This window comes from Columba livia, chromosome 3 (genome assembly GCF_036013475.1).
Source record: "Columba livia isolate bColLiv1 breed racing homer chromosome 3, bColLiv1.pat.W.v2, whole genome shotgun sequence".
Classification (NCBI taxonomy): domain Eukaryota; kingdom Metazoa; phylum Chordata; class Aves; order Columbiformes; family Columbidae; genus Columba; species Columba livia.
This window is the reverse complement of record NC_088604.1, coordinates 19,010,751-19,027,963: the sequence shown is the minus strand read 5'-3', so window position 1 is coordinate 19,027,963 and position 17,213 is coordinate 19,010,751. Positions and strand designations below refer to the sequence as shown.

Below are 17,213 nucleotides of genomic sequence, written 5' to 3'. Positions count from 1 at the left end.
TTTTTGTTTATATACCATTTGTTTCTGCATGGTGAAAAATCTGACATGTGGTTGTGAAGGTCTTCTAGTGGCTCAGTTGCTAAGAGATAGGAGGTTTCGCTTTGATGCAGATAATAAACAGCTGTTTACACAGCATGTTTGCACATGCTCTAATAAGATCACTTTGTTTATTTATTTTTTTCCTACTAGTTGCACTGCATTAACATCTGTCAAACAACAAACAGCGATATCTGAAATGCATGAATATTAATGATATTATTTTCATCATAGGGAAGACATGAAAAGTAAATCTCATAAAAACTTTTATATTTTAATATATTTCTCATTTGATGATGAATACGTGTCCCTCAAATTATTTCTTCACCTATTTGTACTTGTGCGACATTATATCCCTTAAGTTGAAAGCAGAGTTAGCATGACTAAACCCTAAATGGTTTCATGTTTTCTTAAGTTTTAAGGCCACAAGTTATGATCATGCTGTCATATCTGGCATAACACAATCCACATAATTTCATTAAGTAGTTCAAAGACTTATCTATGTCTTCTGACTGATCTAGAGCATGTTGTTTGAGAAAGGTACAACCAATCTGGTACAAAAAGTCTCAAGTGAGAAAGTAAACACTGCATCCAAAACAAGTTGCTCCAGTGCTTAACCACCCTCAAAATTTAAAATTGTAGTTTGAATTTCGCTCTGTTTTCATTGAATCTTTTTTAATGTCTTGATCTGAGGGTGACAAGTTAGAGCATGTCATGTGGCAATACAGTTGTAAGTACATTGTAGCATCTCTGTGCAGCTTCTTGACATTGTTTAGGAAGTTTTAGAATTTTAAGTATAAGAGCTCTCATCTGCAAATCTGCCTGGAGTCCTTGTGCAACTATACATACCGTATGGACAGTAAGTGGGTCACTAAAATGCTTTCTGGATGTCTTATCCAAATATTTCACTCTCTATACCAACTCAGCAGTATGATTTCTCATGGACAATTCGGTTATCAGCCTCTGGCCAATATTTATTTGTTGCATGTCGAGTAGAAATGTGCACTGATTGCATTTCTCTTGCTCATTCGGAGCTTTACATGACTAGTTTAACAATACTCCTGCTTCAATGACTTTGATCTAAAGCCTGGTTCTGTAATTCTCTGCTGCTAGTATAGGATGACAATGGATACCAAAAACCCCCTTAATATATATATGTTTCCTTGAAAAAAACTGTCTGTAGTAATTTAATATTGTACACAGTAAAATTGTAAAATTATCTTACTACCTTGTAATATTAATGGTTTTCTAGATCTGGCAGATCTAAAGTAAAACAGCAGCTCTTTCTAATTTTCTTAAGAAATTTCCAGTTTCTATTACTGTAGCAACATAATATGTCTGTAATGTGCTAATTTTTTCCTAAAACTCAAGTGAACTGCAATTCATGAATAATTACTAATGATGAGTTATAATTTTTCAGCTTTTTAAAAAACAAAATGAAGTTTTGACTAATGAAGTATTTTTTAAATTGGATATAAATATAGGTATTGATCTAGAAAGGGTTTAAAATATTTTTTTTTTTTCCTCACTATTTCCCAAAATCCTTTGGTTTTCTGATAAGCATCTCATGTAGGAAATGATAATTAAAATAATTTCCCTCAGCATATCTCTTAATTATGTGTTTATTACCTCTGAAATAAACATTTTTGGTCACTTTGTCTTTATTAATTCCAGGACATCTAGACTGGTGACCATTAGCTCTTTCTAGACTCAAATATATCATGCTACATAAGAACATATCAACACAACATTTTCAGATTAATTTCAGGGGATATTTTCAGCTACCAGACTTTTTCGCACTTTGGCTATCTCCAAAGGTCAAATGCATCTTCTGTTTGAATAGACTTATCAGAAATATATGAAGTTTACATTTTTTTTTAGTCCATGTTCCAGTATGAGGAGCACCTACATTGCTTCAGGTCATTTTACATATTATTGTACAACAAATGGTAAGTATGGTGAAAAATTCATTAGGCAGGTCTAGAGGCTTGTCTACACCTGAAAGTTAGTTTGAATTCATTTTTGTATAAGGGTGGGGTGTGAATTTTATGTGTGGTATTTATTTCTGTATTTGGCACTGGTGAGACTGCACCTTGAACACTGTGTTCAGTTTTGGCCCCCTCACTACAAGAATGACATTGAGGTGCTGGAGAGAGTTCAGAGAAGGGCAACAAAGCTGGTGAGGGGCCTGGAGCACAGGTCTTATGAGGAGTGGCTCAGGCATCTGGGGCTGTTTAGCCTGGAGAAGAGGCTGAGGGGAGACCTTATCGCTGTCTGCAACTACCTGAAAGGAGATTGTAGCGTGGAGAGTGTTGGTCTCTTTTCCCAAGTAATAAGCTATATGACAAGATGAAATGGTCTCAGGTTGTGCCAGGGGAGGTTTAGATTGGATATTAAGAAAAAGTTTTTCATGGAAAAGGTTGTTGGGTATTGAAACAGGCTGCCCGGGGAAGTGGTGGACTCACCATCCCCGGAGGTGTTCAAAAGATGCGTAGATGGTTTCAAGGTGGACTTGGCAGTGTTAGTTTAATGACTGGACTCAGGGATCTTGAAGGTCTTTTTCCAGTCAAAATTGTTCCATGATTCTATGATTCAATATGCTGACAAGTGAGGGTACAAGAGAATTGGATATTTGGCCATAGTATTTATTTTTAAAGCTTTTATCACAGTATCACAGTATGTTTGGGATTGGAAGGGACCTCAAAAGATCATCTAGTCCAATCCCCCTGCTGGAGCAGGAATGCCTAGGTGAGGTCGCACAGGAACATGTCCAGGCGGGTTTTGAATGTCTCCAGAGAAGGAGACTCCACAACCTCCCTGGGCAGCCTGTTACAGTGTCTGTCACCCTCACTGAGAAGAAGTTTTTTCTCAAATTTAAGCAGAACCTCTTGTGTTCCAGCTTGATCCCATTACCCCTTGTCCTATCATTGTTTGCCACCGAGAAGAGCCTGGCTCCATCCTCATGGCACTCACCCTTTATATATTTATAAACATTAATGAGGTCCCCCCTTAGTCTCCTCTTCTCCAAACTAAAGAGACCCAGCTCCCTCAGCCTTTCTTCATAAGCTCCACTCCCTTAATCATCTTCGTTGCCCTACACTGGACCCTCTCCAGCAGTTCCCTGTCCTTCTTGAACTGAGGGGCCCAGAACTGGACACAATATTCCAGGTGTGGTCTCACCAGGGCAGAGTAGAGAGGAAGGAGGACCTCTCTCAATCTACTAGCCACCCCCCTTCTAATACACCCCAGGATGCCATTGGCCTTCCTGGCCACAAGGGCACAGTGCTAGCTCATGGTCATCCTGTTGTCCACCAGGACCCCCAAGTCCCTTTCCTCTACACTGCTCTTTAATAGGTCATTCCCCAACTTATACTGGAACCTGGGGTTGTTCCTACCCAGATGCAAGACTCTATGCTTTCCCTTGTTATATTTCATTACATTTTTCCACCCAGTTTTTCCTGTGAGTTCACTGTAAATTCACGTGGGTTAAGGCTTGTTCAGAAGGTACATGCTACCACTAAGGTTCAACTCTCCGCCCAACTCTCCAGCCTTTCCAGGTCTCCAGCCTGTCCAGGTCAGTATGGTGGGGAATAAAGATCTTGCACAAAACAGCTACAACTTGATTCAGTACCAAGACTGGGTTTTGTATGCTTTATTAAAAAAAAATAGTTTTTTGCTAAAAGGAAGTGGTATGAATATCAAGATGTTGCAAGATGGATATATGTTTCTACCACACATTTAGCTGATGATTTTGTCCTGTAATAAAGACACGGTACAGTTGGAGTTATCTATCACTTGGTGATATTATAATTATTTTATTATTCTGGGATAAAACAGAAATCAGTCTCTTAGTACAGAAAGGATGCATAAAGGAAGAGAAGAATCTCCTCTTCTCCCTCTTCCTCTTCCTCTTCCTCTCTTCTTTTCACGTCAGTAATATGTTATGATGGTGCAGCTTTACCCTGCTTCTCAGGGTTGGACCAAAGCTTGTGGAGATAAAACCTTCATATTTCTAAGCTCAGTACAAAGGTCAGGCAATATGATGGGAACCTCCGGCAGACTCACATCAGAAGTACTACTGTAACAGTTTGTTTGTGGTTGAGTTTTTCAGTTTTCTTTATTAGCTGGTCTCTGGAAGCGCAGTTCAGCATTTTATAGCATTTGACCTTTCCTCTCTTTGCTGCTCTGAATGTCTTTGGTATCTTTAAATAACACATTATAGCTACAAGAATCTTGCATTTCTTGTTTTCTTGAAATATCAGTGCAATCTGAGCTAATCAGAGGAAAACAAATATCTTTCAGTAAGAATTTCAGTGAGCACCATGTTGTGCTCAAATATGGGATCTGATCCTAGGTTTGTCAGAGTTCAGCAGGAGCTGGGACCATCTCAGCAGTGCCCTGCAGCTGTGAATTATCAGCTCTGGAATTAACAGGCAAGTCCACTGCTAATGCCAGGTCAGAGCTGCCTTCTCCTCCCTGCTAAACTTGCCCCAGCATGGTGGGTCCTGCTGCATGAGAAGGGAGAACATCTCCTGCAAGGGCAGAGAGTGGCAGATGAGGAGAGCAGAATGCTCCAGTATTGTGCTGGGTATGGTGACTTCAACACCAAAATGCAAAGTCTTTACTCCACAGCTGCCATGGGTCTCCAGATTTCCAGTGAGGTCATAGTAACTCAGGATGCAGTACTGGAAAACTGGTGTGGTAGAGAGCCAAGATACTGCTGGCTGCAGGAGCATCTTGAAGTTATGAAGGACAACGCCCACAGAGATAACAACTTTGTAGTACAGTGGGAATAATAGTAAGAGTGACCTTGTATGTTTTCCCCAAGTTTGTCTAGTTTCCAGCTTTGGGCATTTGCCTCAGGCATAATGCAATCTGTTTAGATACAACAGCAGTAGTCAACAAAATGAAGACCCTATCAGTAATAACTGCAAACTTCCAAAAATAACAGTTAAAACTACCAGACTGTCTTGCAGAGAGTTGCTTCCACAATTCTTGGTGTTAGCGTTAGCTGCTGTGAAAATTTTGCAAAAATATATTCTGTTCTTCATGGGCACTAATCCCTGATTCAGTTGTAGTCAGGCTGTGTGCTTAAAGCAGACATTATATTATATGTAGAGTTTTGATGTGTCTTCATTAAGGGTATATTTGGATGTTGCATCCATGAAAGAAGCTCTTCAGAAAATATTGTGACTGTATAAATTGCAAAATAGTGGCTGTGGCTACACAATCTGCCCTGAGCAAAGAGTAATCCAAGAAGAAAACAATTTTTCCCAGTTTCCTAGAAACTAAAGAACAATAAACTGGCATAATTGTCTCACTGATTTCAGTGTAGAGGGGAAGTTGACAGCAGTAAGCAGAACCTACCTGCTTCTCCTTTGACACTGTCTCAAGGGAAGGAAGACTTGCATCAATTTACGCTCTTTTACTGAGGTAAGACTAGGCAGTGGCTTGGCAGAGTACCTCCTGCTTTCCTTTTGTTATTTTAGTGCTAAAATGAATGTTATGAGTCATAACTGATTTTCTTATTAATAACATAACTTTTTAATAAGGAGACAAACAGTCTAGTTTTAATAAAAAGCAATGATGCATCTCTAAAATTATATACAAAGAACCTATTTAAATGTCTTTTTGGTGTTATGTGTCCACTCTCATTGTGTTGCTCTTCTCTTTGTCTAAATTGACTGAAACTACTTTTACCTATATTGTATAATATATTTCAAAATAATAACATTTTGCTACAGCATTTAGTGCCAAGTACTTTTCTGCACAGTGCAGACTCTGTTTTTGTAAAAACGATGTCCCTAGCCACCTGGCAGCTCATTCTTAATTCATGTGCATTTAGTTACAGCTGGCATACGAAGCAGAGTTTTCCAAGGACACTCTGCAGACTTGCCCAGTGGAAATTATAACCTCCATAAAATTGTTTCATGATCACATTCTGTTTTCTCAGATCATGGCCTTGAGTAGAAGTACTGGAGCCACTGAAATGCCAGGATAACACGTCTAACTGGAATTACACTGAAGGTAACCAAACAGCTCTTAAATAAGACAGGCTGATTCCACTGCAGGGTCAACATCTAGGACACTCAATGATTCTCATAGAGACACACTACCCATCCCTCTTACTTTTGTTGTTTGTGGTTTGTTGGTGATGGTGTGTGTTTGTTTGTTTGTTTTTATGACAGTTGCAGAGTTTTTAATAACATTTAAGTAATTTGAAATTATGGTGTGTCTGACAGACATATGCAGAGACTTCAACCCTTGTGAGTGTGCCAGAAAATTAGGAAAAGTGTTAAACCAGTACAGAATATCAACCTCTAAATAAAACAGCATATACAATGTAGTTAAAAGTAATGGCAATTTCCTTAAAAATAAAAAAATACCTTATGACCACAGATTATGTCCTTGTCACATAAAATAACACATTTCTTCAGGCCTGTAATTGCAATAATTCTGCCTGGCCTCCAGAGGGGTTAACTGTTGCCCAGGAAGGTGACATGTTCCCAGAGGACAGTGGAGGAACAGAATAGAGACCTTGAGAGCTCCAGGTAAGTGTCTCAGCAATTCAGTGACAGAGATTTTCCACAGTCCCTCCAACTTTCACAGGAGCACTTCAGGAGTAAGACACTGTGGTGCAAACACCACCGCAGTAATGTGGTCCTCATTAATTAACTAAAGTTATCAACAAATAACTCTTATGTTCTGCCACAAGTATCTTCTTAGAATATTCTGTCTTAAACTGATATTTTAAAGTTTAGATTACTTGGATTATTTTGGACGTTAAAAGATATAATTTCAGATGGAAGGTACACAAGTTCTCCAGTTATACAAATAGGTCATGTTGCTAGGTCTAAGACATTGGTTTGTTCATGCTGATATTCTGAGATTCTTAAATGAACAGCTGAAGCAGAACTTGAACACGTGTTAATGATTTGCAGTCAAATAGGCAGTGTAAATTTGTGTAGCTCATTTGAAACTCAATATGGGTAAAAAAAGCCCACATCTAGACTATGACTTGTGAAAGAGGCTACAGTTGCAGAGAGAGATGCAAAGAAGTTTTAAGTGCTTCATAACTCAGAGAGTAGAATCAAACAAAACTAATGGAATTAGAAAGAAGTCCCACTTCTGTAGGTTTCTCTGCTCATTCTACAATATTAAAGTAATCATGACAGAAGTAGTAATGGTAACCGTATGCAACAGAAAATTAGTGAAAAATCTGCAATGAAATGCATTTGCAAAAATGGACCTATTTGAAATAGTCCATAGGAAATGGACTTGATGATCCTTGTACGTCACTTATAATTCAGGATATTCTATGATTCTCTGAAATTGTAAAATCAGCCTGAAGTTTGAAGTTGAGCAAAGAAAAGATAGGATTTCCTTCAAATGCCTTGTAAGACACTGTTCTGACGTTTGCCCCATGCAGGAAGTAACCTAAAAGTCACATTATGCTGTAGTGATTGGCTTTGTACTTCAGTACAAAAAACCTCAAATTAACAACCCACCCCCAAATTAGCAAAAAATAACCACTCCAAAGACTATTTCTAACAGAAAGTAGAACGTCTTTTCAACTGGCAGTTGGATATTTTTAGTTTGAAATGTCAAATTCAATTAATATATTGCATTACTGAAACATCTCTCAATTACTGCAAATGAATGCTCAAATGACATGAGTTTTTTACACCTGGTACTTTCTATATGTTATTTTAAAAACTGTCTCCACATCGATTTCTCTACTCAGTTGCACAGATGTAACCCGGAAGTAATACAGCTGAAATTAATAAAGTTGCCGTTTTGTAAAGCCAGCATAGAAGACAGGGCAATTAAGTTATGGAACCTCCTTCTCTTCCATTTTATAAAAGAGTAAAACCACTGAAAAGCTATTGTCCTAACTGGAAATCTATATTATCTACATGACTATGAATAAAGAGTAGACAATTTGTTTTTATTTTCAATAGCCATGATAACTGAGGCCATATGTCCTACTATATAAAACATATGCTCTCCATAACTCCTGTCCATACAGAACTGGCATACATAAATTGCAGATTACAGTTCCAGCAGAAGTTAATTGCCTTCTGCCTTCTCTTTTTCTACTGAAGTGGTTTAAGGGAACAAAAGGTTTAGTTCAGCATTTTGCCTGTTATAAAACTAGTCAGATTAATTTCAAAATCTTGAAAGGGAGTATAAGGTAAAACTGAAAGGAAATAAAAGATGGTGTTGACTATTCATCATAAAGCAAGACTTTTATCTACCATACTAGTTATAACCTCTAGTGTACAGGTGACTACTACAGACCCCAGGCTGTGATTCACAGTCAGGTTTTTAAATTTAAGAACTGACATGTCTGCCAGATGCTTAAGCTCTGATTTAGTTACTGGAGAACTAGTCAGCATGGTCAGTGGATCCTAAAGAGTTACTCAGCTGACAGCCACGAGCTATCTATTTTATGGTGATCAGAATGCTTTTCTGCTAAATCTGTACTGAGAAATTTAGGTGTGTAAGTCTGAAGCTAAATCCTGCCCTAGATGACTTCATCTCTAATATTCTAAACCAAGTGCCCATCAGTATTACAGAGCATCTTTCTAGAATCAAAGTGAAATATTTCAGACATGAGGCAGCATTGGCTCCACCTGATCCAGCCAACAGTGGTACCTTTGAAAAGGCTATTTGAATAAGTAACTAGGGCTTGGAGCTAATGTGCTTTTTTTTCCTTCTCTTCCACAGATCACTAAGTTTTTTATCAGTTCACCCTCATCTTTTAGCCCAGTTACATGAAAGGAGATAAACTGGAGAATCCAGTGTAGGCACAAGAAGGGAAGAAGAGGCTTTCAAAAACCTTCCCTCAGAAAGCAAGTCCAGTTAACATACATTCTTCACTCCTATCAAAGAGAGAAGCTGTCTCTATATCAGGAATACTGAAAAATTGCTCTCTTGCATCTGATACTACATATTGATGAAAGGGAACTGGAGGCACCCTGGGTATTAGATATCACTTTGCAAGAGATAGTCTTAATGTTTAGGTATACTTTGTAAACCATATCAGTTACATCTAGTGGTATCAACAATATCAAAAAACCTGCATGGAGTTCCAAGAAATCTATGCAATAACAATATTTTTATAGCTTACAAATTAATTTTTAATGTACAAGAAATGTAAAGACTTTAGTGTGAGAAAGGAATATGTTTGCCAAAACTGTCTATGCCCCAAACCTTCAGATTAAAGTGGTTAATTATCAGCCTGTTTATTTTAAATATGATTTGCTATTCTTGGTTGGGCTTCCTCATCCATTAGTTCACGTACTGTTATTGAAATGTTAATTTCCAATAATTGCTGTGCATAAAGCGACAGTGCTCTCTTTTTTTTTTCCTATTTTTAATATTTTTTTTTCTAAGGGAAAAGGCTTTGATTCATTATTTACTGATGTAGTTGTTTGTTCATTATTTCAGACTTCATATATTTATTCTACTTCTGATAACATTGTCTGTGGATGCTATGGATGAGTCTTTAGTGCTTTTCTGAATTATTTGCTATTTATCTGTTTCATAAAAAGGTTTTTAAAGATTGTGATAATAAAGTCACACTACCAACAGGGAAGTTTTCAGTGTTTACAAAAGTCCTGACATGGCTGCATGTAAGTGTTCAGGTTATAATCCTTGTTTGAAAGGCTGTTAACTAAATCCATTGGATTTGTCCTCTTCTTCAAGGCAAACTTTAGCAAGCAAAGCAATACTTTGGTCTCCACTCAGACTGCAGGGTTCACCAGGGAAGTGCTACAACAGTCAGTGCAATTTCTTTCTGTAACAACAGCTGAAAGGATGAGAGAACAGGTCAGAGAACTTATCATGTCTCACGCAGCTATCAGCAGCATGGAGACCACAGGCACAGCATGGCCTCCTTGGCCATGGCTGTTTGAGAGAAGACTAATCGCAGTCTATGATTTTAGAGATCTGCTTGTTTGATTCTTTGCTCTTCCCCAGTTGTGGTGATGGATGCCACACTGCATTTAAAAATGATAAATTCATTTCAGATATCTCAAGAATCAATGGTTATGGTTTCTACCTAAAGCTGATTCTACATGACAGAGGTTTCTACGTAAGTGTTACATATCCTTTACCATACCTTTATGACACTAAGATGCAATTATTGGGAAAGAGGAAGAACTTTTGTACTCTGTGAGCATCTTTAAAACCAACGCATACTGCTCTGGTAGTGTTTGCATATCACATTTTCAAAATATCTTTCTCAAGGATCATCTGAGCAGGCGCTTTAAAAAGAATTATGAGTATCCCTGCATAGACTACATATAATCTTCTTTTGGGTTTAGTCCTGACTGTGTCAAATATTCAGTTCCAACTGATCCAGGAATATATTGTGGTTTGTGTCTCCTGATATGAAGATACATGAAGGATCTCATTCATGTCTCTCTATGTCATAATTAGGATACAAATTTCAGAAGAGGTGGTAATTTGTTCCAAATGTTGTGCAAATACTTTGTCCTGTTTTCAACACTGCCACAATCCCAGTGTCTTTTTTTCTTTGCTTTAAAATTAGTTTTACTTGATAAATTATAATCCAGATAGCTATTTTGTATATAAAAGAAATGGATTTGCTGTACTGATATAACGTGATTGTAATTGTATTAGGCTACAAAGTCACAAATAATAGCATGGCTACTTTGTTCAGACTTAAGATTAAAGTTATTTTTCCTTTCTTATGGTAAACCCAAGGACATGGATATTTTGCAAATGTATTTGCCCTCAGCAACTTCCTTTTTAAAAGTCATGAATACAGTATACTGATCAAAAAAAAAAAACAACAACAAACAACAAACAAACCATAAACCAGCTTGGCCCTGTGCCATATAGTACATATATTACACAGGGTCCTGTGGAGGTCATCTGAAGTGCGCGACCCATTTTGAATTCCTTCAGTTTGCATGACTTTGTCAGTCTTAAACTGGTGATTCTGACAATATTTCTCAGCATCTCTGCTGAACACTTAAATCTGGCTTCTTACTGCTTTTCATACTGATGTTAGCTTTCAACTTGATGAAATGAAGTCATAATTAAACAAAAAGCATCCCATAAACAGTTATAAAATAGGGCTCAGCTTATAATTCGAGCTGCCTGCAGGCATTTTTAGATACTTGTTTTTGTTTCTGTTATGTGGCTTTTCTATAGTGCTAATAACTCTATTTTTCCTGTACATCTTTTTCTAATGCCTCTCAGATGATGTCAGTTTATGAGATTAGTTTAATTTTCTTAGATGTCTTTCCAGGGCTCAGTGACCTCACTCTGCGGGAGTGGACATTCGGAATGTTCAAGTGTGCAGTAAACTTCCTGCCTCTCTGTACCAACTATCCTGAGGTGCTTTCCGCAAGTCCTAATGTGCAAGGGAAGAAACTGCAATGTTGCCAGAAAGCTGCTCTGAAGTCCCCGATGATTCTCAGAATCTTTTCTTTTTGCTTGTGGGGTCATTCAGTTATGTCTGAAATTAGTTGAGTTATTCATTTTTGGTTTGCAAGTATAAAAATAGAAAATATTTTGAAATCTGGGGCTGTATTCAAACTGTAATTTGAATAAATTGAAGAATGGTTTTAACTGTAGGATCTGGGGGCCGTTCCACTTTTATGTAAATGCTGAGACTGCAGACTTGTGTCAAGACCTCCCTGCTAAAAACTTCAAAGGCATTCCTCCCAGGCAGAAAGTTTATTCTAGAATAGTGAAAGTTCCTCCCTGAGGTTCAAAGGGTCATTGCTAGAAAACTCATTATCTGTAGGGACTGGTGACGTGAGTAAAAATCTAAAAAACAGTATGAATAATGGCTATGCTCACAAGGTGACAGGATGTGGGAATTAGTCAACAAAGAGAAGAAGATGGGTAGATGTTTTGGGGGTGCTGGTGTGAATATCGTTACAGAGTAAAGAAAGAGATTTTTCAAGTATGGCAAAAATATTTTATCCAAAGTGTCTGAACTTGCTTTTGAAGTCAAACCAAAGCTGCTGTCAAAACTGCTTTCGAAAGTGCTATCAATGAATGAGGGAAGATTCCTTGCTGTTGGAAAAAAAAAATCCAGAAGTGGTGTCAAGTCAGCAAGTATATTTTTGTTATTTTTTTCCTGTACTTTGAACAAACGACAGATAGGATAACAGGATGTAAGATACCCGATGTGACAAGACTGGAAAAATGGAGTTAAGGTAAAAAGCTTTCTACACTTCAGCTGGCAAAACTCTGCAGGGTGATGGTATTTTAGTCACTTCAAGGTCCTGCAGGACTAGGTTATCTTTCCCTATGCTTGGCTGTACCATTCCTACAATGTGAATGTTTAGGGTTATGTCTCCTGACTGTACTCCACCAAGGAATATTGCTGGGTACAGAGTGTTCAGTACCAGGAATACTCCTGCCTCTTTAGCAAACCGTGATTTTCTTCTCAGTAGCACCTCCTGCTTCAGATATTCGCAGTTGTCTGTTACTTGGTCCTTGTATTCTGTGTGCTCCTCTACTCAGATCCACATATGCCAAAAGATTAACTAAAGTTACAGGACAATTAACTGTGACTATAGTGTACTACCACACAGAGTTCCAGAACACAAAACAAGGAGAGCATAACTTGCCTGTGAAAAAAAGCAAAACTTTCCCAAAGTGTGATGCCAGCAAAGAGCATGCTGTGTCTTACAGCATGGCTGCTACTGACCCAGCAATTTGACCTATCTTCTTGTTCTGGAGAGTTCAATGGTTGAGGAGATACCATTTTGTCCCATTTTGTCCCTGGGAAGAGGACACTGGCACTGTGTTGGTTAACCAGAAGAAAGAGGTAAATTCTCTGAGTATGCTGGGTCACTAGCCCAGTACTGAATCAGAAGGAAAAATATCGGCAATTACATTTCTTGCCACCTCTCACGTGGAAAAGCACAGCTTGCTTTCTTTACTGGCAGAAAATGGTTGAAATGATATTTTTTTACAGTATTTTTATTTCATTTGAACATATGTTACTGCATTCAATAATTAAATTAATATAAAAGAGCTTATTGACAAATGTGTGTGTGTGTATACTTCACAGGAAGTGAAAGTAAAGATGTAAATAAAACTGTCATTTCTAGACTTTTCTTGTTAACGAAGAATGAGAGCTAAAAGGACATGATTAAAAACAATGACTGCTCTCCTGACTTTAATACCAGAAACTAGTAACTAGCTTACCAGTAACTAAATAGGAATGTATTTGGCTTGCAAATTCATGTTAGCCTCTCATCCTGTTAGCATGACAATTTTTTAAACAATAAATTAGACTGAAAGTGTGAGTTCTGATTGAAATGAATTTAAATATAAATATTATCATCCACCTGAGACAAAAAGTGCTTCTCACCATACATATTTTGAGATGGAATCATTTCCACTCAAGTTTTCTTACATTGCCCCTGCGTGAACATAATTACACCAGTGGGGATCCTTCGTCCTCTGTACCTTGGTCCCTCAACTGCAGCCATAAGTCTGATGTAATTTTAATAATATTTGTGATATTCAATGGTTTTTAATAGGCTCCAGAATTATTTTTTCCACTCTAATGTGTGCTTCCCCAAAGAATTCAACAGCAAAGCATAACTATCAGCTACATGAAAAGTAACTGCCACAGAGTTTGAAGCTTTCTAAGTTAATGAAGTTAATGCTGCACTACTAAAATATTGGATTATTTCACTTTATGACATGAAAAGTCTTTATGTATAGTGCTTTAATCCCAGATATTTTTTTTTAGCTCAAGGAATATAGCTGCTGGTTGTCACCATTGCCCAACTGAATGTTCTAAAATGTTATTTCTATCTTTATGATTTTTTATAACTTCATATTTCTCTTCCACCTACTAAACAGTGAAAAAAAACCACCTTAAAATCAACAACTTTAAATAAGTGTACTATAGTCTGACCAAAATACTTCAGATTTTTACAGCTCAAACATGTCCCAAGTCACCTGTGAAATAATTTAGGAACTGTAAGTGCAAGACACATGGATGTAGGATATATATATAACCCACATTTTTTGATTTTGCAGTTTGAAATAAAAAATATTAAGTGTTGCAGTGCATTACCATAATCAAAACAATATTGTTCATGTTGTCCTTTAGTTTGCATCATTACAACAATATGTATTTTATACACCAAAACATAATTCTCAGAACATGTATTCTTCAAATTTAATGCCATTTGGATCTAGACCTAGATATGGATTTGAATTATATCAGCGTCAACTCAAGATTAATCTTCTCGTTATGTTGTCATATGTGACCAGATTTGGTAATATTCTGCCTGGATGGGAGACTTGCAGGTTCAGGATGTGTATAGTGTCATGGTGGGTTGACCTTGGCTGGCTGTCAGACCTTTACTCAGCTGCTCCCTCACTCACTTTCCTGAAGAGGAGGAGGGGAAGATTATACAATTGAAAAGCTCATAAATAGAGAAAAAGACAGGGAGATAACTTGCCACTTGCCATCATGGGCAAAACAGACTCAACTTGGGGCCAATTAATTTAATTTATTACCTATTAAAACAGAGCTGGACAATGAGAAACAAAGACAAATTAAAATAAGACCTCCCTCTTACCCCTTTTCTTTTCCCTGAAAGGTTCAGCTCCACTCCATTGGTAGCTCCTCCACCTCCCCTCCCCTACCCCGAGCAGTGCAGGCGGATGGGGAATGGGGGTTGGCTCAGTCCATGACAGCTCCACTCTGAAACTCTGTCCTTCTCAACACTTTTACCCTGCTCCAGCATGGGGGGGATGCAGGGAAATAGCCCCTTCAGCACAGTCTCTCCATGCACTGCAGGGCAACCTCTGCTTCAGCACCTGAACCACCTTACCCCCTTCCTTTTTCTCCAGCCTTGGTGCTTGCAGAGTTGTTTCTCTCACTTTTTGTTGTCTCCTGCTCTCTGTGGTGTTTTCTCCCCTTTCTTACATACATTTTCCCCAGGTGTCCCCACAGTGGCTGGGGGGCTCAGCCATGCGCTGTGGTGGGTGGTTGGAGCCACTGGAACCAGCTGTGTCCAAGACGGGGAAGCTCCAACTTCTCCTCACAGAGACCCCCTGCAGCCACCCACCTGCACCTCAAACAAATGTCCTTTTAAATAATGAAGTTTAAATATTCATGTGGTTTTGATTTTTTAAAAATATCCAGGTACACTTGGCATTGTTCTGAAAGTAATGAATATTTCAACTCAGATATTTTTCACTTGTTAACTCTCCTTTCTTCTTTCTCAGATGTTCATACACTGACTCAGAGAAAAGAGACTTTATTTTTTTTTTCCTAATTCAGCTAGGAAGTTCCGAATGATCAGAGAATCCAGATATTAATGGTTTATAACACAAAATGGTGTAGTGCCTTAAAACTACAAGTGTGATGTCTTCTATAAGAACATGACATTTTAAAATAACTGTGTAAATACCAGCAGATCAAACATGATATTTCTAAAACTTTTGACTCTGAAAACTCCTGGATTAGTTTCAAAGCCATAGGCACAGCTGGTATCAACATAGCTGAAAAGGTTATTGCAAAGGATATAATTATGAAGGCAGATTTATGGGCATCCTCCCAGTTGAAGTCTTAAAGAACTGAAAGACATAACTCCATGCAGATACATGGCTGAAAATTGCAATCGTGTGACATATTTCTATCTTTAATCAGTGATTAAAGGGTTTTGCTTCTCTTCATTCGACCCTAGTTTCCTTCTCAATGGCCTGCAGTCATTCAGGTTGATCAACGATTTAATCATGTTATTCTTCTATCAGTTTAGTCTCAAATCCTTTTGTGGGATCTTTTACAGTTTAATAAAGCTTATTTTCAGGTTAGACAGATCTGAAGAGTTCAAGATTAAGATTTAACCAAACCCTACATAGCCATCCAGTATTGATTTTCAGTCTCAAATGTAAAATCTCTAACTTTCATTTGAGATCTTACTATCTGTTTTCATCAGCTTCCCACTTAAAGTCTATTTGAGGATCTTACTTAGGGAGATCCTTTTTGCCTTGCTTTATTTCTCATTTTCCATGACAGTCTTTAATGTAGTAGCAGCAGGATCGAATCTCTAATAACATTCAGAAATTGCAAACTAAGTCTTCAGTTTTACCTTTGGTCAAAATGCTCAAAATTTTCATCTGTGTCTTCTCCATTTAAGTACCTTGATAATCTCTTGTTCGAATGGAACAAGATGCAGGACTTCCAATTCACACTTATTTCAGCCACTCTTCCTTAACAACACAGGTCACAAAGAAGGACAAGTTACTTACACTGATTCAACTATTTGAAATACAGTGAAATCTGAAATCATTTAAGTGAGGCTAACATGCCAACAGTAAGAGGCATTTTTGGGTAAATGGCTGTAAAACTGCTGTTTACTTTAGGATCAAGCCTGAATTTCCTTAGTGTTGCAGAAAGCCCCATTGGTTTTGGCAATCATTTTGAAGTTTTTCTGTACCTTTTTAATATTTCCTGTATGTTATGAGACAGAACTAAAAGAATCATACATAATATGCAAGATATGGTTGTGCCATAGATAAATTTAAGTAGTGATAATAATGTTTTCTGTTTTCTCCTCTATGGGCTTTGTGATGATCCCTAATATTTTTATTAATTGTTAATGATTATTAAGTTGATGGTTTCATAGAACTATTTTTGATATCATTATAATCTCATTGTTAAATGGGAATATTAATTGTAGAGCCCATCGCTCTGTATGCATGTCAAAGCTTGTTTTATTACTTCTTCATTACTTTGCATTTATCACCATCCAGTCTTAGGTGCCAAATTATTGCCCACTCACTCAATAGTATTAGAACTTTCTGGAATCTCCACACATGACTTTTGGTTTTATCATCCTGAATAATTTTATATATCAACAAAATTTGTTACCCCACTATTTGTTCCTTTTCTAGCTCAATATAATAAAAAAAACAGATCTGGGTGTAGATCTCACCGAGCCCTAACTAGAACTGCAGTTACAGAAAAGAGCCATCGGTTCCTGCCTATTGTTTTATGCTTCAACTTGAAATTAATACAATTACTTTTTCAAAAAAACTCTTAAAAAATGAATCTTTCAAGTTATAAAATAATATTTTTGAAAATTTAACTGCATCTTCAACTGGAATATCAGGGGTCACTGTTTCCCATTGGCTTTTTTATTTCTTCCAAG

The 17,213-nt window shown here is 37.5% G+C and overlaps 1 long non-coding RNA gene across 1 annotated transcript in view; it reads left to right on the top strand.

The window, feature by feature from the left end:
- The window catches only part of LOC110362079 (uncharacterized), a 202,820-nt gene extending 189,493 nt beyond the window's left edge, over positions 1-13,327 (top strand). The window contains exon 11 of the long non-coding RNA XR_010471132.1: positions 5,990-13,327. This is a non-coding gene — a long non-coding RNA (uncharacterized LOC110362079). The remainder of the gene's footprint in view (positions 1-5,989) is intronic.
- The last annotated feature ends 3,886 nt before the right edge of the window (positions 13,328-17,213 follow it).